We start from the raw sequence: 22996 nt of genomic DNA, 5'->3' as shown, positions 1-22996 counted from the left end.
TACGGCATTGGACTGATTCCAAATACCAAGTAAACATCTTATACCAAGTCTCGCAGGGCTAGAAATCTTTTCCGTTAGTGACAGTCTTTGTTCTCAAAGCTACATCATAGTGCAAGCTACCTAAAGATATTGTCTGCTGGTCACAAAAAGTTTTTGTTTTAAAGAGACAATTACCAGAGGTTCTGTTCCTTTATTAAAAATCACAGCTAAACAACAAACAAACAAACAAACAAAAAATCACGGCTAAGAAAATCTTGGGTCTTTAATTAGTTATGGTCTCACAGTTTATGTAAACTATATTTTAAAAATTCAGTAATAATTTTGTTTTCTACTTTTCAATTTCATTTAGGAATCCCACATAGCCCAAGTCTTTTCATCATGAAATTAATACTTATGTATTGCTGGAAAAATTTGCAACATTTTAATGTTTTTCTCCAATTTAATGTTTTTCACACTCTATGCATTCCTTTTTCATTCATTCAACAATCAACTGGTGGCCCAAATCAATTTTTTCAACTTCTTACACTTTTAACATGATATTTTATCTTGTGTCTTTGCTTTATTTTGTAAGACTTCAGATACCCATTTTTGTTTACAAAATCTTCATATTATTTGATCTTTACTTGCATCTTGCAAATTGTTCATGTACTTTCATTTACATTAACACAATATTTTCCAGGAAGATTCTTACAGGACCTGTAAGATATATCAATAGACATTTAAAGAGAGAATAACTAGATCTTTTGAGGTTTTTTTTTTCATCTTTAAAACTATTTCTACTCTAAGATAATAAATTCAACAAATTCTCTTGGCCAGCAGAAAGTAATTCAAATATGAAATCAAAAAGTTAATACTTTTTCTAATATGCATATGCACACAATTATATGTTTGATGTGTTCTTTTTTGTGTACAATGAGTTCTATGCCAGTAGGAGGTTGTTAGTTTTTTAAAAAATATAATTAGAACAGTGCTTTATAACCTATGGGTACATAAGGAAAATTTAATTTATTCTGTTTTAATTCCTTCCTAATTTCCAGTGTTTATTTGTTCATTCAATGGTACATGAACTCTTAAATATTTTCCTTTTTTGTCAAAATTTGTAGAATATAACATTTGTCATCTGTTGATCCAAAAATTTTATACCAGCATATTTTGTGATTAAATTTCTATGACCAAATGTATCATACATATGGTACATAATTAGCAATATGGACTTAAGAGAAAATTGCATTTTCTTTGTCAGCCCACATTTTTTCCACTAACTGTAAGTAACAGAATGGGCTTTTCTTATTTATATTAAGTCAGTAATTTCATATCCAATTTTCAATTTTTACTTGAATTTTAGTTATTTCTATGTAGTTCATAAAAGGTTCTATTCTTTCATGACATATTGTGGAAAGATTTTTTTCACTTCATCCAAGATGATACTCAGACTATTTTGTGCATCTCATGCAAATATTTTCCTAGTCTAAATATTTAAAAATAACTGTATTTATAGGCAATGACTCCTTTGTTTTAATTTTTTACTCTTTTGGAAATACAAGAAGTAAATAGAGACCTACCTCATGGGCTTGAGACGTATACCTAAAGTACATTCTAATCAGGTGACAAATTTTTCTATTATATGAGCAATATATTGCTAGTTAAGGTTTAAAGAAAAAATAAATTGCCTTTGATTTTTTCTTTATGTTTATTTAATATTCTTGAAGTGTAAAGCAAAAAGAAAGAGAAGAGAAACTTTGATATATGAGAGTTACATGTTTATACAAAATGGGAGCATCTTTGGAAAAGTCTTCCAAAGAAAGGAAAGGAGGAAAAAATGGATGTCAAAGGCAAACAACAAGAGTAGAATTACGTAATCACAGAAAAGTTAAGGCATGGTAAGGAAAAGAGTAATCAAGTGATCGATGGAATAACCAAGAAGTATGAGTAAGAAAAAAGACAAATACTATGGAGTGGTGGAGAATGTAGGGGCAATATAAGAAATCGAGAGGTTCACCATCCAATCTTGGCATAAGTTATTCTTGGCTACTACCCTTCGATTTATAAGGGACTTGAAGGAACAACACTTTTATCTTTAGTTTTTATCTTTAGCTATGCCATAGATTTATAAGGGAAATAGCCATTTATAGATTCAGTGTGTTTTGATACTTCTAGAAATTGGGCTTTGAATGAGATCAAGATTTTCTTTCCCCAGAGAAAAAGAACATGAGACCAAGGAAATTGAAAAGAAAAAGACTGCATAGGGCCTGGGCTTCCATGAGGTGCCATATACTTGCAGAAATGAGGACCTTGTATTTATAGTAATGCAACTGGATACACAAATGCCTGGGGACTGAGCGAGTTTCAGAAATGGAAGCTTGCACTGACAACTTGGCTTGGAACTGCCCTTATCTTACAGTTAATCCAGACTATCAGGGATCTATCCTATTAGAATGAAAATGGCAGAATCAACTGAAGAAAGGAAAGACTCAGAGTGTAGTTTCAGTTTTAAGTACTCCATGGCACAAGTCTTCAGTTCCTTTAGTCTCTCCATGTGTCCAAAAGCCACTTTGTGGTAAATCAGTATGCCAGAAGTCTCCACATCAATCAAGTTTGACTCAACTTCATAGGCAGGGGTAACTATTAACTTAGGATCATAACTAAAATTAATATGGAGTATGGATAAACAAGACTCTGGGGGAGTCATTATCTGTCTTCCAGATGCAGGGGGGTGAGGAAAGTATGGGAACAACTGTGCATCTGAAAATATTCATATTTTTTGGCCCCAGTCCAGATCCTGACTAATAATTTTGAAATGCTGAGGACAGAAGTTAAACAGGCATATAGATCCATGTCCACTAGGGAGCCCTTGATCAGCTTGCAGTGGGCCAGCAGTGAGAAAAGCTCTGGATCTTGAAACCAGGCCAAGGAAATAAAACATAGTGGATCTGGGGCTATTGTAGGTACTAATGGAGGGACAGAGTCCAGGTAAGAGTAAAAGGCAAAGTCTAAGAAACAAGGATTGATTGAGGAGCAAGGGAGTTATTCAAGGTGAGTTGTGTAAACTGAAGGAAGGTCCTTCTTGTTAATGGCTCAGGAACAATAAACAACAAGGGGTATAACTAGAGCCTTATGCATGTTTCTGACTCTCCTGCCTAAATGCTGATTAGAGAATGATGTTGATAAGTAAAAGGGTATGACAGCAATGGGTCAGGAATTACAATTTATCTGGAGTTAACTTTTAAGGTGCTCAGGCATTCAAAAAAGATCATTGATATGTTATCATTTAATTAGCATTAATTTACAATGTAAACTAAAGTCACCCTCTTGGGTTTTCTAAACGTTTCCTGAATGATCTCTTTGAATATTATTTGTAGTTTATTTTCACAAATAGTTTTTTGTTTTTTAACTTAAATATCTGGAAAGTCATCAAAATACCAGAATGTGTTGCTTTCTCTTATTTCTCCACATTTTTTTCTGTTACAAGTAAGTATTTGAGGAAGATTGGGCCATGAAAAATAGAGCTAGCTCTAATATTTAAACTTAATAGTAAGTAAAACTCATTGCATATTAAGTAGTAATATGTATATACTCTATTAGAAATATTAGATAACAAAAATAATTACTAACATTCATTGGAATGTTTATGGCTTACCAACATGTATTAACTGCTTTCCATGTATTAATTCATGATGGAATCAATGAAATAAAACGGTGCTGGAGGCCTATGTGGAATGATATCCCCTTAAGAAAAAAAGCTTTAATATCAACAGATCTCTGAAACTCATTAAATGCGTACTCGTCAGAATTTGACCCACAGGATCAAGTAGAAACCAATTAAGTTAACTGGCTAGCATTCACCAACTAGGTCTGTCAATCTAAATGGGAATCTTTTTATGGCCTTAGGAATGAATGATGCTCCAACTCTTCTTTTTCCTTCTTACTTTTTGTCCTAAATAACATACATTGAAAACACCTCCTTGATTTTTTTTTAAACATTTTATTTTTATTTATTCATGAGAGAGAGAGAGAGAGAGAGAGGAGGCAGAGACACAGGCAGAGGGAGAAGCAGGCTCCATGCAGGGAGCCTAACATGAGACTTGATCCTGGGACTCCAGGATCACGCCCTGGGCTGAAGGCAGGCACCAAACCACTGAGCCACCCAGGGATCCCCTTCTCCTTGAATTTCTAATTCATTCAAGGAAGAATTGAAGGAACAACACTTTTATCTTTAGTTTTTATCTTTAGTTATGCCATACATTGATCCATTTAGTTCTGCGCTTATATGGAACCAATAAATTTCATACTAGCTGAGGCAAATAGAATCTTAAGACATAACTTTGGTGAAGCTGGTTTAAGAGTTTTTGTCTCAGAACCAAGCTATGACATATTACAAATTAACCACCAAAAGAAGTAATAATTTGGGCAACATTTTGCTCATTACCTTCATGATCATTGTCATCCTCAGCTTTACATTGCTGTAGGCCCCTGATCTCCAAAAACGTTACATCTGGAGCCAAATTTAATCATTCATCAGGGTTAGCTGAGCATAACGGGAATCCTGATAGCAGCTCTCCAATAACAGGGCAAGTGAAGGTGGCAAAAGAAGACTAAGCAAAAATGGCTTGGCAGGAAGAGAATACAGGCTAAAAATAAACAGAAATGAAAATAGGAAAAGAGTCATAAGTATATGGAAAAAGGGAAAAAAAGAAGAAAATTGAGGCTAATTTAGAAGAAGTTTTTAAATATAAAAGATCCAAAGGGATAGAGGTTGCATTACTTCATAAAGAAATTCCAGGCTCTGGATTTCTTGCCCTATTAATATAATTTAGGTGAATTGAAAAAAGAAGTGGAAAGAGATGGTTTTGTGAGAGGAAAAGGAAAAAGAACAATTGAATGCATGTAATACAGAAAATGGGAATTTTGTGCCAAAATCCACATGAAAAGTTGGTGTGGATATATTTCATGATTGTTTCTTACCTGCACTGTCTCAAACAGGTAAATGTTTGGGGAATATCCCTTATTCCTGAACATTACAGTAAGATGAAGCTTAAAATTGATTAGAAATTTTACTCACATTAATAAGTTGGTGTTGTTTGATGTTTAAATGTAATAACTTTCATGAGTTATAATTTGTTAACCTTCAATGAATTTATCATTTTTTATATTACTATAAAGCTTGAATTAATAAATCAAATTTTAACTACAGTATTCTTAAAGCTTGAATTAATAAATCAAATTTTAACTACAGTATTCTTAAAATTTTAAAAACCCATAAGTAAACTAATACGTTTTGAAACAAAAGGAAAATATATATGAAAAAAATAAAAATAGAACAAAAATAAATGATTTTTAATACCCTAAAATATATATTTCTCAGTCTTCCTTCTATGCATATGGATATGATACAGATTTTATAAAAATCAAATTATACTATAAATACTGTATAGCAACATGCTTTTTTCACTTAATATGTTTTGCACGTTTGGCTATTCAAATATAAATGCATCTATAATACTATTTTCAAAGGCTTTGTGGCATTCCATTGGCTAGATATTTCTGCCAACCTATGTAAAAGTTTAATTTTTCCAATTTTTGCTATTATATGAAACAGAGAACATCCATTATATCTACATTTTTGCACACATCCCTAATTGTTGCCTTAATGTAAGTTTCCCCGAGGAGCAATCAATGCAAAATGGGCCTACAGCCAAATTTCCCTCCAGAAAAATTTTAATGATTTATAGTCCCTCTAATAATATATGAAAACACACATTTGCATGTAGAAGGGAGTGAATCATTGGAAATCATAGGGTAAACAGTGGTGATAAACCCTCATGAGATTCCAGTATCCCCTTGTTTTTGAATTCACACCCTATAGAATCTCCTAACCTAGAAGATGAGTGGGCTCTGTGGCTTGCTTCTTTCTCATTGGGAGAATGTGGCTAAGACAATAGGATATCACTCCCATAATTGTTACAGTTGTTCTATAAGACTCTATTTTTTTTTTTTTTTAGCAGACTAGAGCCTCTCTATTTCATGGCAGCTTGATTCTTCCAAAGCAGCATCAAGGTGTCAGTGCTGGGAGGCTTATATAGTAAGGAACTTAAAGTGACCTTTAGTAGCTAAGGATGACTCTCAGCAGAAACCATGACCCTCAGTCCTTCAGCTACAAGGAACTTCATTCTGCCAACAACCTGAGGGACTTTGGAAGCCTTTATTTTCTTAGTTGAGACTCTGATGAGACCATAACCCTGGCTGACAGCTGGATTGCGGCCTGACAAGGCCCCAAATGAGAACGTAGCTGAGCAGTTCCCAGACTTCTAACCTACAGAAACTATGTAAGGACAAATGTGTGTTGTTTAAAGCCACTAAGACTGTGGTAATTTTTGATAATAGCAGCAGAAATCTCATACATTGATCAAACTGTCAATTTATTCATTTACTTATTTATATCAATATTGACTCCTGGTTTCTTATCCTTTACTGTCATTATTGATTCTGATTCTCATATTGTCCAGATTTGGCCAGCGTGAATCCCTTCAACTGGGCTTCTGCTTCCTTTTGACATATGTCATTATTTTTTTTTTTATTACCTCTTTGCTTTCTGGCACAATGAGAGGTTCCAGGATCATCTTATACTTTCTCTTACCTGCTTTTGGAATAAGCTGTTTTCTCTAAGGACCTTTGGTTCTTCTTGAGTGGAGAATAGTTTTTAGAAACCAAAACTTGGGCTCAGTGTTTGCACATCACTGTTGGGATGTCATAATGTTACTATATATGTATCCATCTATATCTACTGGAAACTAAGCTCACACTGATGCCTCAATGCCTTCAGTTCTGATGTAATACTGTGAGGTTCGTTCTAGCTGTATCTTTGTCTATTTGTAGCCCCGTTCCAAAAATGAGAATACCAGCTCTCATTATCCATAACATTTACATATTTGATCAATCTCTCTGTATGTAACTAATATCATTAGCCACCGTCCCTTCCTCTTTACAGACACTGTTCTAATCTCCCTAGGATTCTCTTATGCTGTCCCAAATCTCTACTACTGCCTCTCTGCCCAGCCTCCCCAACTTCTTCCTGCCAACATGGACATTCTCTTTACCCAGCTTGAAATTTGAATCAAGTCGGGCATATGGATGCCCTACTCACCCCAGTTGGATTGTGTCACTCCAAGTCAGATCATCCTTCCATATGGATGCTGTCCTCCCCCTACTTGATTTCTGGAATGCTATGTTTGGCAGCTGGTATGCATGAATGCCTTCTCATCTCACTCACGTTCTGACAATGCACTCCAGGCCCTCCTGAAGAAATCCCTTCTTCTGTGTCTTCAGGTTCTGATGCCCAATAGCAGGACATTCCATTGGATGGATTATTTCTAAGATGGTTTGGGACAGTCTTCCTATCCACACTCAGGTTCTGATACGCTGACTCTGTGGGGATGCTTGGACTCTGGTACCCTACAACAGTATGTTCTAATACATAAATAGCCCCCTTTACCTTTTTTGGGTTTCCGCACCCAGGTCTGGCAGCTTTTCTATGTAGAAACTTTCCTCACCCTGTTTGGGCACCTACATCTCAATCCAGACCACTAGGACTCTTTCCATCTCCCCAGTTCAGATACTTACCTGGCTCAGCCTCACCTAGTAGCTTTGAACTTAATTATCAAAGAGAGGAAGGAAATAAGGAAAGGCAAATTAAGGGAAGAGAAATACAATGCAAAAGGAAATGAGAAGGGGATCCCTGGGTTGCTCAGTGGTTTAGCGCCTGCCTTCAGCCCAGGGCATGATCCTGGAGTCCCGGGATCGAGTCTCACGTCAGGCTCCCAGCATGGAACCTGCTTCTCCCTCTGCCTGTGTCTCTCATGAGTAAATAAATAAAAAAATCAAAATAAAAAATAAAAAAAGGGGGAATGAGAAAAAGATAAAGGACTATATATCTTTGATTCTATTTAAATAAAACCGTAGAATAAATGTCATATGTTAATATATGAGGTGATGTTACATATTTCTAGGACTTATAAGCTTTCTCAATTTAAATACACATAAAATTGTTAAAACTTTTAGCCATTCTGACAGGTGTGAGGTGATATCTCATTGCAGTTTTGATTTGCATTGCTTTGATAATTACTGATGTTGAGCATCTTTTCATGTGTTGACCATCTGCATGCCCTCTTTGCAGAAATGTCTATTTATGTCTTCTTCCCATTTTCAATTGGATTGTTTAAGGCAGAGTCTTGGTGTTGGGTTAAGTTCTTTATACATTTTGGATACTAGCCTTTTAACAGATATATCATTTGTAAGTATTTTCTCCCATTCAATAAGTTATCTTTTAGTTTTGTTGGTTGTCTGCTGTGCAAAAACTTTTTATTTTGATGCAGCACAAAGAGTTCATTTTTGTTTTTCTTTCTCTTGCCTCAGGAGACATATCAACAAAAATGTTGCTATGGCCAATATCAGAAAAATAACAGTGCTTTCTTCTAAGATTTGTATGGTTTTAGGTCTCACATTTAAATCTTTTTTTTTAAGATTTTTTTTTTTTTATGAGAGACACACGAGAGAGAGAGAGAGAGAGAGAGAGAGAGAGGCAAAGACACAGGCGAAGGGAGAAGCAGGCTCCATGCAGGGAACCCGATGTGGGACTCGATCCAGGATCTCCAGGATCAATACCCTGAGCTGAAAGCGGCACTAAGCCGCTGAGCCACTGGGCTGCCCTAAATCTTTAATTCATTTGAGTTCATTTTTGTGCATGATGTAAGAAATTGGTTCAGTTTAATTTTTTGCATGTAGTTACCAGTTTTTCTGACACTATCTGTTGAAACAACTTTTTCTCATCGCATGTTCTTACCTCCTTTGTCAAAGATTAGTTGACTATTCGTGTTCTGTTGATCTATATATCTATTTTTTGACATTGCTATACTGTTTTTATTGCTACAACTTTGTAGTATGTCTTGAAATCTGGGATTGTGATGCTTCCAGTTTTTCTTTTTCAAGATTATTTTGTCTATCCAAGGTTTTTTGTGTTACCATACGAAATTTAATATTATTTGTTCTAGTTCTGTGAAAAATGTCATTGGTATTTTGATAGGGATTGCATTAAATCTATAGATCACTTTTGGTAATATGGGAATTTTAACAATATGTGCGTTTCCATAAGTATGGAATATTTTTCCATTTGTTTGTGTCATTTTCAATTTCTTACATCACTGTTTTATAGTTTTCAGAGTACAAGTATTTCACCTCCTTGCTTCAGCTTATTCCTAGGTATCTTATCATTTTTGGTGCAATTGTAAATGGGATTTTTAAAATTTCTCTTTCTGCTACTTTATTATTAGTATATAGAAATGCAATGGATTTCTGTATATTGATTTGTGTCCTCCAACCTTACTGAATTTATCAGTTTTAGTTGTTTTTTGATGGAGTTTTTAGGGTTTTCTGTAGAGCATCATGTCATCTGCAAATAGGGAAAATTTTACTTCCTTACCAATTCAGATGCCTTTTATTTCTTTTTCTTGCCTGATTGATGTAGCTAGGACTTCCAATACTATGTTGAATACAAATGTTAAGAGTGGACATCATTGTCTTCTTCCTAATCTTAGGGAAAAGCAGTTTTCCTCCAGTAAGTATGATGTTAGTTGGGGCTGTTCATAGATGGCCCTTATTACATTGAGGTATGTTTCCTCTAAACCTACTACTGTGTTGGGCAGCCCGGGTGGCTCAGCGGTTTAGTGCCACCTTCAGCCCAGGGCCTGATCCTGGAGACCTGGGATTGAGTCCCATGTCAGGCTCCCTGCAGGGAGTCTGCTTCTCTCTCTGCCTCTCTCTCTCTCTCTCTCTGTCTCTCATGAATAAATAAAAATCTTAAAAAAGCACAAACCTACTGTGTTGAAGATTTTTATCATGAATGGATGTTATACTTTGTCAAATGCTTTTTCTGCATCTATTGAAATGATCTTATGGTTTTTATCCATTTTCTTGTTGATATATTATGTTGATTGATTTGAGAATATTGAACCAAACTTGTATCCCAGGAATCAATCCCACTTGATTGCAGGAATGGTTTTTTTTAAATGTATTTGTGGGTTTGGTTTTTTAATATATTGCTGGATTTAATGTAAAATATATTTTATTGAGGATTTTTGTATCTATGTTCATGAGAGATAGTGGCTTGTAGTTTGTTTTTTTTTTTTTTTCCTTTTTTTTTTGTAGTGTCTTTAGCTGGTTTTGGTAATGAATTTGGAAACCTTCTTTCTTATATTTTTTGGAATAGTTTGAGAAGAATAAATGTTAATTTTTTAAAAATGTTTGGTAGAATTCACTTGTGAAGCCATCTGGTCCTAAGCTTTTTATCATTGTAAGTTTTTTGATTACTGAATCAATTTCATTGCTAGTAATCAATCTGTTCAAATTTTCTATTTCTTCCTGATTCAGTTTTGAGAGTTACTTGTTTCTAGGAATTTATGCATTTCTTCTCAGTTGTCCAATTTGTTGGCTTATAATTTTTCATATTATCTTATAATCCCTTGTATATCTATAATGATATTTGTTATTCTCTATCACTTCTGATTGTTTCTTTGAGTTGCTTTTTTTCTTTTTATTGCTGAGTCTGGCTAAAAGTTTATCAAATTTGTTGATCTTTTCAAAGAATCAGCTCCTGATTTCATGGATCTGTTGCGTTGTTGTTGTTTAGTTTCTATTTTGTATATTTCTGCTCTAATCTTTTTTTTTTCTTGCTTTTTTGTGGTTCTGGGTTTTGTTTGTTCTTCTTTCTCTAGCTCCTTTAAATGTAAGTTTAGGTTGTTTATTGGAGATTTTCCTCACTTCGTGAGGTAGCCTGCATTGCTATAAGTTTCTGTCTTGGAATGGCGTTTGCTGCATCTCAAAGATTTTGGATTATTGTATTTTCACTTTCATTGTCTCCATGTGTTTTTTTATTTCCTCTTTGACTTCTTGGTTGACCCATTCGTTGTTTAGTAGCATATCATTTAACCTTCATGTATTTGTGGTCTTTCCAGGTTTTTTCTTGTATTTGATTTCTAGTTTCATAGCACTGTGGTCAGAAAAGATGCATGGTATGACTTCAATCTTTTTGAATTTATTGAGGCCTGTTTTGTGGCCTAATATGTGATCTATTATGGAGAATGTTCCATATTCACTTGAAAAGAATGTGTATTCTGCTGTTTTAGGATGGAATGTTCTGAATATAACTGTTAGATCCATCTGGTACAGTGTGTCATTTCGAGCCACTGTTTCCTTGTTGGTTTTCTACTTGGATGATCTATCTATTGAGTAATCAACTCTGAGGAGAAGAGGAAATAGCAGAGAAGAAGACCAAAATTCTCTGTGGACATTCATAAGTCTTTTGCTGTCTTCCAAGATTCACATATGCAAGACTGAACTTCAAAGAAATATAACAATGAGGAGGATAAAGAGCTGATGGGAGAGTTCACCTATGCGATGTTAGCAACCAGAGATTGTAGTACAAACTCCAAACTTGTTTATGAGTATTATGGATTTTCATACACATAACTGTATTTCAATAGAGACATCCAAAATGCTCCCTGCCCCAGAAGGAAATGCTAAAACCCAGGAGTTAGAATCACGCTATAGAACCAAAGGCTATATCCTCAGTGTAGGGACACAAATAGGTACCTAACAGTAAAATTTAAGAAAAGGAGAACAGTCTAAGAGCTTTCAAAGAATAAAAGCAGATCCCTGGATGGCGCAGTTGGTTGGATGTTGAACTCTTGGTTTCCACTCAGGTCACGATCCTAGGATCCTGGGATGGGCCCCATGTTAGGCTCCACTGCACTCAGCATAGAGTCTGCTTGAGACTCTCTCTCACTCTGTATGCAACCCTGCCCCTGTGCCCTACTCTATCTAAAATAAATAAATAAACGCTTTTTAAAAAAGCAGAGTGCTCAAAAGAAAATAAGAACTAAGTTGCCTTATCAACAGTGACTTGGGGCATACCCCCCCCCAAAAAAAAAGAAAAAAGAAGAAGTAAAACCATAAATAAAATGTTCAAAATATTAAAGGAAAAGAAGACCAGATCTAGAATTATATAATTGGTTGCTATCCTTTTAAATTTTTTAATTGTTTTATTCAAGTACAATTAACACTTTTTTTAGAGGTACAATATAATGATTCAACGATTCTGTACATTTCTCAGTGTTCATCAAAATATGTGTACTGTACTTTTAATCCCCTTTATCTTTTTCACTCATCCACCCACCACCTCTCCTCTAGCAACCACCAGTTTGTTCTCTGTGCTTAAGAGTCTGTTTTTTTCCTTTGTTAATTTTTTTTTTTTAAATTACATACATGAGTGAAATCATATGGTATTTGTCTTTCTCTGACTTACTTCACTTGCCCTCTAGGTCCATCCATGTTGTTGTAAATGATAAGGTTTCACTATTTTTTAATAGTTGAGTCATATTCCATTGTGTGTGTGTGTGTGTGTGTGTGTGTGTGTGTGACATCTTCTTTATCCATTCATCTACTGATGGACACTTGCTTTCATATCTTGACTGTGGTAAATAATGTTGCAATTAACATAGAGGTACATATATCTATTAAAATTAGTGTTTTCAGGTGCATATATCTTTTCAAATTAGTGTTTTCATTTTCTTTGAGTAAATAACCAGTAATGGAACTACTGAATCATATGATAATTCTGTTTTTGAGGAAACTTCACACTGTTTTCCACAATGACTCCACCAGTTCATATTTCCACCAACAGTGCATGAGGGTTCCTTTTCCCCCCCACATCCTTGCCAACATTTATTAGTTCTTGTTTTGTTTTGTTTTTTGTTGTTTTTGGTTTGTTTTATAATAGTCATTCTCACAGGTATAAAGTAAAATAGCATTGTGGTTTTAATTTACATTTCCCTGATGATTAGTAATGTTGAGCTTGGTTTTTTGTTGTTTGGTTTTTGTGTGTGTGTATATCTGTTGGCCATCTGTATGTATTCCTTGGAAAAATGTCTATTCAGATCCTCTGCCCATTTTTAAATCAGAATTTTTGGGGTTTTTTTGGTTTTGAGTTGTATAAGTTATTTATATAGTTTGGATATCAACCCCTTATTGGACTTATCATTTGCAAATATCTTCTCCTATTCAGCAGGTTGCCTAGTTGTTATCCTTCAACTGGAAGGTCGACATAAAAATATTCCCAGAAATATTATCATGCAAAGACACACTTTGAAAACCTTTGATGTGGGCATTCTCTATTAGGAAGAGAAATAAACCCAGGAGGTCACTATGACATGTGTGAGAAGTAATAGCATTAATTACACACACACACACAGATCCAAAAGAGTAAGAGAAAAAAGAGAAAGAATAAAAATAATTTATGTAACACAGACTATTAAAAAATTAACAATACTTACATTCCTGATTAATGGGGTGGGGGGATTGACAAAAAAAGACAGGAGATTATTTGTTTAGGTGGAAGATATAGGTCATGAGAAGTTTAAATAATTGGTAAGAAAAAAAATAGCAAAATAAACTAATACATTATTTTTAAACCAGCAGAAATAAGAAAATGAAATCTGTATGATGGAAATAGTAACTTTCCCTCAAGAAAGAAGGAATAAAGAAGGGAAAGAAAGAAAGAAAAAGAAAGGAAGAAAGAAAGGAAGAAAGAAAGAAAGAAAGAAAGAAAGAAAGAAAGAAAGAAAGAAAACAAAAGGAGCATGGTAAATGAAAGTATGATGCTATAATAAATCTTATTACAAGATTACAGTTTATTATATATATTATTACAAAATATATCACAAGAAATCTAAATGAAACATCAAAAGAAAGATCCAATATTGTCTAATCCAATCTAGGAAAACAAGTTTAGCAAAATCTTGTCAATTGAAGGATATATTTAAATCAAAAGAAAATATAAGCTAAAGAAAAGGAGAAATATGTACTGAGCACAAAGAAATATGTGGTAGCAATTATATTGTCAAACAAAATGGAATTTGAAGTGAAAACTATTACTAGGGGAAAAGATGTTTATAATGGTAAAATGATAATAATGTTAGTGATACTAATACTAAAGAATACATATAAAATGATTATCATATTGTCAGGTGCTGTTCTAAGCACTTCACATACACACTTAATTCTCATAACAACCCGAAGTTACAGGTACTCTTATTAGGCACATTTAATAGAGGAGGAAAATGAGGCCCAGAGTGGTTCGGTAACTTACTCACAGCCAGAAAATATTAAAACCAGAATAAGGGATCCCTGGGTGGCGCAGCGGTTTGGCGCCTGCCTTTGGCCCAGGGCGCGATCCTGGAGACCCAGGATCGAATCCCACGTCGGGCTCCCGGTGCATGGAGCCTGCTTCTCCCTCTGCCTGTCTCTCTTTCTCTCCCTCTCTCTGTGACTATCATAAATAAATTAAAAAAAAAAATTAAAAAAAAAAAAGAATAAAACCCTGGCACCACAGTTTCAGATTACATACTATTATCTATTAAATGTAGTAATCATGAACACATATGCAAGCATAGACACAGAAGATTTAAGTAAAAAGTATATACTCTCACCAATAAATGTATGTTTTTTAGCTTTCATACAATCTTAAAAAAATATGTCCTTCATTTTTTTCTCCAGCTCTTCTCATTTCTTTTGACCTGTGTATTTAGTTTATGAGTCAACATCTCAAACTTATCTTTTTGAAACTTAGTATTACTCCCAAACCTACCTTCCCCATCCTATACTTCTTCCTTCTCTCACTCTTCACATCTGATTTATCAGAAAATCCTGTTTGCATTGACTTAAAAATACATTCACAGTCCAACCACATTTCACCACCTTTACTGCAATATCCATGATGCAATTCATCTTTACGGATTATCTTGGTTATTGTTATAGTCTCATAACTCTTCTCCTTCCTTGCATTCTTGCCCCATTATTATGTAATGAGAATCATGTCACTCCTGTGTTCCAAAACTTCTGTTTGACTTCTAATTCTGTCAGAATAAAAGCTAAAGTCTTTACAATGGTCTAGAAGACTCCATCATTCGGTCTCCACTACTACACATTCCTGGAAGAGTCGGGTATATTTTTATCACAGGACATTGCATGAGCTTCTTCTCCCTGGAATGATATTCTTCTAGCTATCCCAATGATTAAATCTCTTATCTTCTTTTGTCTTCCATTCAGTGTCATCTTTTCTTTGAAGCCAACCTTGATTATTCTATTTAAAAATTGAAACCCAGTGTGCCTGCCTGGCTCAGTTGATGGAGCACATGACTCTTGGTTTCTGGGTTATGAGTTTGAGCCCTGCATTGCGTCCAGAGATCACTTAAAAGTAAAATCTGAATAAAATAAAATTGAAATCCTACCCACTTTGGCATTCCTAATCTACTTTATCCAACTCTGTGTTTTTTTCTTTCCCATACCATTTCTTTCTAACTTTCATTTATTAGCTATCGGGGTTTTTAAAAAGATTTTTAAAATTTACTTATGAGAGATATCGAGAGAGGCAGAGACATAGGCAGAGGGAGAACCAGGGTCCCTGCAGGGAGCCTGATGTGGGGCTCTATCTCAGGACCCCAGGATCACAACCTGAGCCAAAGGCAGGCACTCAACCACTGAGCCACCCAGGTTCCCTTAGCTGTTGTTAATTACTTTTTTCTTTTTGATTAGAATGTAAACTCCATGAAAAAAGAGATTTTGTCTGTTTTATTTACTAATTTTTCTCAACTGCTTAAAAGAGTGCCAGACACAGAGTGTTTATTAAATATTTGTTGCAGGACTAAACATGAAGCCATCAAAAATTGAATTTTGGCAACATCATGTAGAAACCCAGATACATTAAAAAGAATGAGTATTATACTGCATGTGTTCTTTGATCATAAAACAATAATATTAGAAATTAATAATTCAAAGGAACTTTTAAAAATCCCTAATGTCTAGAAAAGACTAGGTAATATACTATGAAAAAAGTCTTTGATTTGAAGAAGAAATCTTTAGGGAAGTTATAAAATGGTAAGAACTGAACAAAAATGAAAAGATTGCAGTTGAAATTTATTATACACAGCTAAAGTAGAATTTTGAAAGACTATACTACATAAAGACTATACTATAATTAATCATAAAGTAAGAAATATTAAAATAAAGCTAATGCTAATTTAATTTTGAAAAAGAACAACAGAACAAGGCCAATGAAATAAGAATATGATAAAATTAAAAGCAAAACTCATTTAAATAAGTAGAAGAGAAGAATAATACCAAAGTGAAAGATTGATGAAAAAGTCAAAACTGTGGTAAGATTTATTAAGATAAAAAAGGAATATATGCTAATACTCCCTCTCATCTGAGCAAGTGCTCCAAACAGGCCAAGTAAATATTTGCTGAAATGAATAACATGTAGGAAGACTCAGGACAGATTTTTTTGTTCTATCAACAAGCAGTTCTGTGGGCTTGGGCAAGTCACTTTCTCTCTCTGGTCATTGTTGTTTTTGTTGTTTCTCTCTCTCCTCTAAAAATAAGGAACATTAAACTCCACCTTATATGCCTCACGACCGGTTGTGAAAATCAAATGAACTGACCCTGAAAACCATGTTTACAGAGGCTTCTGTCTGTTTACTGGGCTCAGATCCCAGGGATTTAAATGCTATCACCACAATCTAGAAGTGATGCTTGTTTAATTTTTTTTTTCCAGAAATATACCAGAGAACTGTCATGGATGCACCCAGTAGCCATGGCCTCAATCTCTTCATCTACAAACTGACAGCCACATTACCAATGGTGTGTATAAGGTTGTTATTTTTTAATGCTAGAAATGATAAAGCCATGCCCTGGATAGAAAACTTGAATTAATGAAAGAACTGGAAATGATAAGCGAAAGACACACCATTTTCCTCCTTTCCTACCTCTGAAATCCCACCAAAACCCCAGAACTGTATTGCTTTATAGCTGGGTTTTGTTGAACTTTCAATAAACAGAGATATATACCTCATGTGTTTTGTTTCCAGAGGGGAAGTTCAGGGGCTCCTGCATGGCTTAGTTGGTTAAGTGTCTGCTTTTGGCTCAGGTCATGATATCTGGATCCTGGGATTGAGCCCCAAAGTGAGTGAGCTCCTGCTCAGCTTTCCCGGCCAGTCCCCCTGCTTGTGCTCTCTCTGTCAAATAAATAAATAAAATATTTAAATTTAAAGAGAGAAAGTTCATTAATAAGTTTTATAAGGCTAGCACAAAACCAGATAGCCTTGTAAAACCTGAAGAATACTCTAAAACCAGCTAAGAATAGTTAAAGAAAAGTGTATAATAGACCACTTCTATTTTAATCTAGAATATATACCTTAGGTAAGCTTTATGTAATTGAATCCAAAGTATACTAGGAAACTAAGGGTGGTTCAACATCATGCTCTATCATTATTGTTTAAAACTGCCTTCATTTTTACCACATAATTGAGTATTACAAATGCATATAAGGCAGCCCGGGTGGCTCAGCAGTTTAGCGACACCTTCAGCCCAGGGTGTGATCCTGGAGACCTGGGATCAAGTCCCATGTTGGGCTCCCTGCATGGAGCCTTTTCTTCCTCTGCCTGTGTCTCTGCCTCTCTCTCTCTCTCTCTCTCTCTGTGTGTGTGTGTGCCTCATGAATAAATAAAAAATCTTTTTAAAAAATTCATATAAAGCATTTCATAAATTATATATGATTTAAAAATCTTAGAAGACAAGGAATAGATTGAACCTTTGTAACAATAAAAATCTGTATACTTAAACCTACAGAAAGCATCCTTCTTAAAGGAGGAAATATAGATGAATTGAGATGCATAAGACCAGGAATATGATATTGATGTTCATCACCACCATTACTTTTTAGCATAATATTAAAGATTCTCACCAATTGCTATGGTCTGAATGTTCACATTCTCTCCCCCCAAAACAAATTAAAATTTTGAAATCTGAATGTACAATGTGATGGTATTAGTAGGTAAGACTTTTGGAAGGTAATTAAGTCACAAGGGCAGAACCCTCCACGAATGACATTTAATGCCCTTAGGAAAGAGATCTCAAAGAGCCCCCTTGCCACCTTATGTCACGTGAAGACACAATGAGAATTCTGCAACCCAGAAAAGAACCCTTATCTGACTATGCTACTGCCCTGATTTTGGACTTCCTCCATTCAGAACCACAAGCAGTAAATTTCTGCTATTGATAAGCTATTCTGCTTGTGGTATTTTGTTACAGCAGCCCAAATGGACCAAAACACCAAGCATTTAAGAAACAGACAGAAGGGATATAAGGATCATCAGGGAAGAGAAAAAAATTTATATGATAACTCAATAAACAATTTGTTAATAATAATTAGAAAGTTCACCTGGATTAAAGCTAACCTTAGGAAATCAATGACATTATTAGCAATAAACAGCTAGAAAATAAATTTTAAAATGAGATTCCACTTAGAAATTTAAAAGTATATCATTTTATTAAAAATAAGAAAATTTTAAAGTAAATAAGAGACAAAATTTCTTAGAGAAAAACACTAAAAATCTTAAAGAAAGAAAATGAAAAGATACAGTTCATTAAGGAAATGTAAATCGAAGCCACAAAGAGATACCAATTCACATTCACTAGGATGGTTATAAGAAGGAAAATAAAAAATAACAGGTTTTGGAGAGGATATGGAAAAGTTGGAACCATCATACCTTGCTAGTTGAAGTATAAAATGGTACAGCTGTTGTAGAAAACAACCTGGCATTTCTTCAAAGAGTTAAATATAGAATTAGCAATGACCCAGTAATTCTACTTCTCCAAGATAGAAAGTCAAGAATTGAAAACAGGTACTCAAACAAACACTTGTACATGAATATTCATAGCAGCGCTATGCATAATAACCAAAAGTTGAGGGGAAATGTTCATCAACAGATGAGTAGATAAACAAAATGTGGTATATCCACCCAATGGAATATTGTTCTTCCATAAAAAAGAATTAAGTACTGATATATGCTAAATATATACTGATAAGTACTGATACTTGCCAAATGTGGGCAACTGTGAAGATATAAAATCCTTGAGTTAGTATGAAGGGCAAGTTGGAAACTGCAGGTACCACAGAATTTCCATGAACTTGTAGACTCTTCTGCACAGACTTCAAGTGGGCATTCCCAAGAAAAATTAAAAGCCAGTTAGGAAAGTAAGAAAGGTCCTACCAGTAGTGCAAGCTTGAGGAACAATCATGGCTGTGCTATGGGAAAGGAACTAAATCTGCCCAGACCCATTCCATTCACAGAGCAAAAGACACAATGTTGCCAAACAGTAATTCTCCCCAGTTTGATCTGTACACTCATTGTAATCCCAATAAAAATTCCAGAAATTTTAGAGATGGAAATTTATCCAGAAATAGAAACTTATCTTAAAGTAGAAAGGCATAAGCAACTAGAAAATTCAAAACTATTTTGAAAATAGGAGGGAAATGGATACACAATATTTGATTTCAAGATTTACTCTAAGGCTACATTAATCAAGGCTGTGTGGTATCAGCAGAAGTAGAGTAATCTAGAACAGAGGAACACAATAGAGAATCCAGAAACAGACTCACACATATGGTCAATTATTCTCAAGAAAGGTACAGAGAAAATTTAATGAACAAGGACAGTCCTTTCAATGAAGGGCACTGGAACATTCAGATAAAGTATGCAGAAAGATAAGCCTTGGCCCATACCTCCCAACATATACAGAATTAATTTAAAATAGACTGAGCGTCTCATCGTAAAACTCAAAACTATAAAACTTTTAGAATAAAACATAAAAAAATCTTTGTGACTTTGAGATAGACAAATGTTTCTTACAAACCTCTGCAAGAGTACTATCTATAAAAGTCAAATTTGATATTTTAGACTTATTCAAAATAAAAAATTTCTGCTTTTCTAAGAACATTAGGAAAATAAATGTCAAGCCATAAACTGACCAAAAATACTTGTAAAACATGTACCTGAAAACCCATATGTGTCCAGACTGTATAAATAGCTCTCAAACATAATAGTAAGTAAACAGACAATCCAATAAAAGAGGGGAGGCAAAGAGTTTCAACAGACTTCACAAAAGAAGATAAAAGGATAGCAAGAAAACACATGAGAAAATGCCTAACATTAGTCATAATGGAAAAATAAAATATAATCATTACTAGTATTCACCTATAGAAACACAAGATCAAAGAGAAGAACCAAAGACAAGAACAAAAAGAAAGGGGATGAAAGAAGAGAGAAATGACAATGTCGGTTGCTGGAGACAGCACAGAACACCTGAAAGTTTCATACACCGCTTGCTGTTGAGAATATACGTTACACCACTCCGGAAAATAGTTCTGCAGTTTATTATACACTTAAACATATAACCCAGCAATATTGTTCTTGAAAAAACATGTATGTAAGTATTTATTGTAGCTTTACTCACAATCACAAAAAATGGAAAATGGCCCAAACCTTCTTTAACTGGTGAATGCATAAACAAATTGTGGGTTATCCAAAGGATGGCTTGCTACTCAGCAGTGAAAATAAACAAGTTACTGATACACATGACTTGGATCATCTGAAATGAATTATGCCAAGTGCAAGAAGCTATTCTCACAAGGCTACATGGTGTATGATCCATTTAGGTGACATTTTGGAAAAGGCATTCTAGAGGGACAAAACACAGATCAGCAGTTACCAGAGTCTGCATTGGGAGTATTTGTTGACTACAAAGGAGTACCAGGGTATTTGGGGAGGAGGAGTGATGGAATTATTTTCTCTATCGCAGCTATGGTGGCAGTTACGTTGACTTACAGGTTTGTCAAAAGCCATAGAACTCTACCTAAGAGGCTGAATTTCACTGCTGGTAACTTATACCCTAATGCACTTTACAAAATTACAATATAATAAGGCCATAGGAATAAAAATATTATGAAACTAGCATAAAAACAGAAAACTGCCCCAGCTACTGGCAATAGAACACTAGCAAGAGTTTAGAAGGAGATGTATATGGATGTGAGAACTTAGATGATGAGTTGTTACCACAGAAAAATGGAATAGGTGGTTTTGGGAAAACCGCTGACCATGAGGAAACAAAACACAGCTCAATTCCCAACTATACACCGTATACAAAAGTGAATGCTGTGTGGTCTATAACCTAAATGGGAAAGGTGAAACTATAGGTTAAGAGAAGAAAATATTAAGTTGTATCTGTGATCCAAGGTTAGGGAAGTCTTCTTGAATAAGATCTCAAAAGAGAAATCCTAAGGTGAAAACTGGACTTTACCACATAGAATTTATTATTTTGGAATGACACATGGGAAATTCAAAAGGCCAACAAGTTTCTTTAGAGAAATGACACAACTTATTAATAATGATCAAAATGCAAATCAATAAATACTTAAAAGGTACATATTAAAATATTGATGCCAATACCGGAAGCCAAGAATTCCCTCGGTAAGCAGGTATAGCCATTCTAGAACATAGTTGGCAGTTCTTTTGTGAAATTAAGTATTGCTGTATCATAGACCAAGAAATCATGCAAGACTATATGTTTTATAGTTCCGAACAGGAGGAAAATTTAGTGGGTTCACTGCAGTAGAGCTTGCCACAGTGGGGAGTTGGAGGCAATCTAGACCTCTGCAACACAAAAATATAGAAGTAGAATGTGGTGGAGGAAATGCTCTAAAATACAATCCATGAGTGAGAAGCGATAAGCTAGAAGTACAAAAGCTACTTAACCTCAGTTTTTCCACCTTTAAAAAAGAAATAAGAATACATATACAATAGAGTTACTGAGAAGATAATGCGTTAATATAGTATTTTAGTCCGTCTGGGCTGCTCTAACAAAATACCGTAGACTGGGTGGTGGTTATAAATAATAGAAATTTATTTCTCACTATCTGGAAGCTGGATGTCTGAGATCCGGTTGCTAGCATGGGCAGGTTCTGGTGAGGGCCTCCCCTGGGGTTTTGGACTGCTAGTTCTCCTTGTAGCCTCTCATGGCAGAGAGCAGAGGGAGGAGACAAGCTCTGTCCTGACTCTATTAAGGGCTCGGATCTCATTAAGGGGGCTCCACCCTCACAACTTCATTTGATTCTGATAACATCCTAAAAGCCTCCCCTCCTAATACCATCACACTTCATCATATGAATTTTGCAGGAACGTCAAAGTTCAGTCCAGAGCATACAGGATACGTAAAGACCTTAAGACAGTATCTAACAAAATTAGAAACATCCAATAAGTATCAGTTAGCACTATTTTTAATATTGCATACAACAATATGGCAAGATGGTTTTTTGAAGTGTTAAGTGAAAAAAGTAAAAACAGAGTTCAAAAGGTTACGAGAGAGAGCTGCATAATTCCCACCACTGTTAAGTCAGCGGTCGATTCTGTAATTTGAGATAAAGCATTTCAAAAGCTGATTTCCCCCGCTTCTGGACTCGTTCTACCAACATCTCAATAAACCTTGAAGAGTTGAAATGCCTTATATCTCATTAGTAACAAACATGAAGATTTTATAATGAAGTCTGACTGTATCGTGCTGTGCGTGTTTACAGAGCCACACTTTTCCTTCCTTCCCCACTCTTCCCCTTTCTCTGTTCAGAGCTGAACGGTGCACAAGCACCATTGCCCTCTGCTGGACGATCATTTAGCGTCCTATTAAAAGGAGGATCTAATTTTCTGGAGCTCCAAAGTTAAACTCATGTGCTACGATTAACTCATAAAATAGTATCAGCGTTACTTAATGTAGCCTCTAAATAGAATTGGGCACTGGCTTACATAGTGATATTTTTTCCCTTTATTTCAGTTGAGAAAGTGTTAAAGTATTTCAATGGAATATGTTCAAGGAGTTAATCCAGTTTCTGTTTCAGTTGTCCATATATCTATCTATCATCCATCTATCTATCATCTATCTATCTATCATCTATCTATCTATCTATCTATCTATCTATCTATCTATCTATCTATGTATCTATCTATCTATCTATCTATCATCTATCGTGGGTCTCACTTTGTTTGATGATTAATTGGGGTGCCAC

At 34.9% G+C, this 22996-nt stretch overlaps 2 long non-coding RNA genes across 2 annotated transcripts in view; one reads left to right on the top strand and one right to left on the bottom strand.

Moving 5' to 3' along the window:
- Positions 1–244: 244 nt before the first annotated feature.
- On the bottom strand, positions 245–15079 carry LOC102157046. Its single transcript, XR_005382724.1, has 3 exons — positions 14693–15079; positions 4427–4628; positions 245–696 (listed from the first exon to the last, which is right to left on the bottom strand). It is a non-coding gene; the product is annotated as an uncharacterized LOC102157046 (long non-coding RNA).
- LOC119867198 overlaps positions 14953–22996 on the top strand; it is a 21712-nt gene continuing 13668 nt past the window's right edge. The window contains exons 1-2 of the long non-coding RNA XR_005382725.1: positions 14953–15047; positions 16658–16743. This is a non-coding gene — a long non-coding RNA (uncharacterized LOC119867198). The remainder of the gene's footprint in view (positions 15048–16657; positions 16744–22996) is intronic.

Source organism: Canis lupus, chromosome 32 (genome assembly GCF_011100685.1).
Source record: "Canis lupus familiaris isolate Mischka breed German Shepherd chromosome 32, alternate assembly UU_Cfam_GSD_1.0, whole genome shotgun sequence".
NCBI lineage: Eukaryota > Metazoa > Chordata > Mammalia > Carnivora > Canidae > Canis > Canis lupus.
The sequence above is the reverse complement of the archived record's forward strand: the minus strand, read 5'-3'. Positions and strand labels throughout refer to the sequence as shown.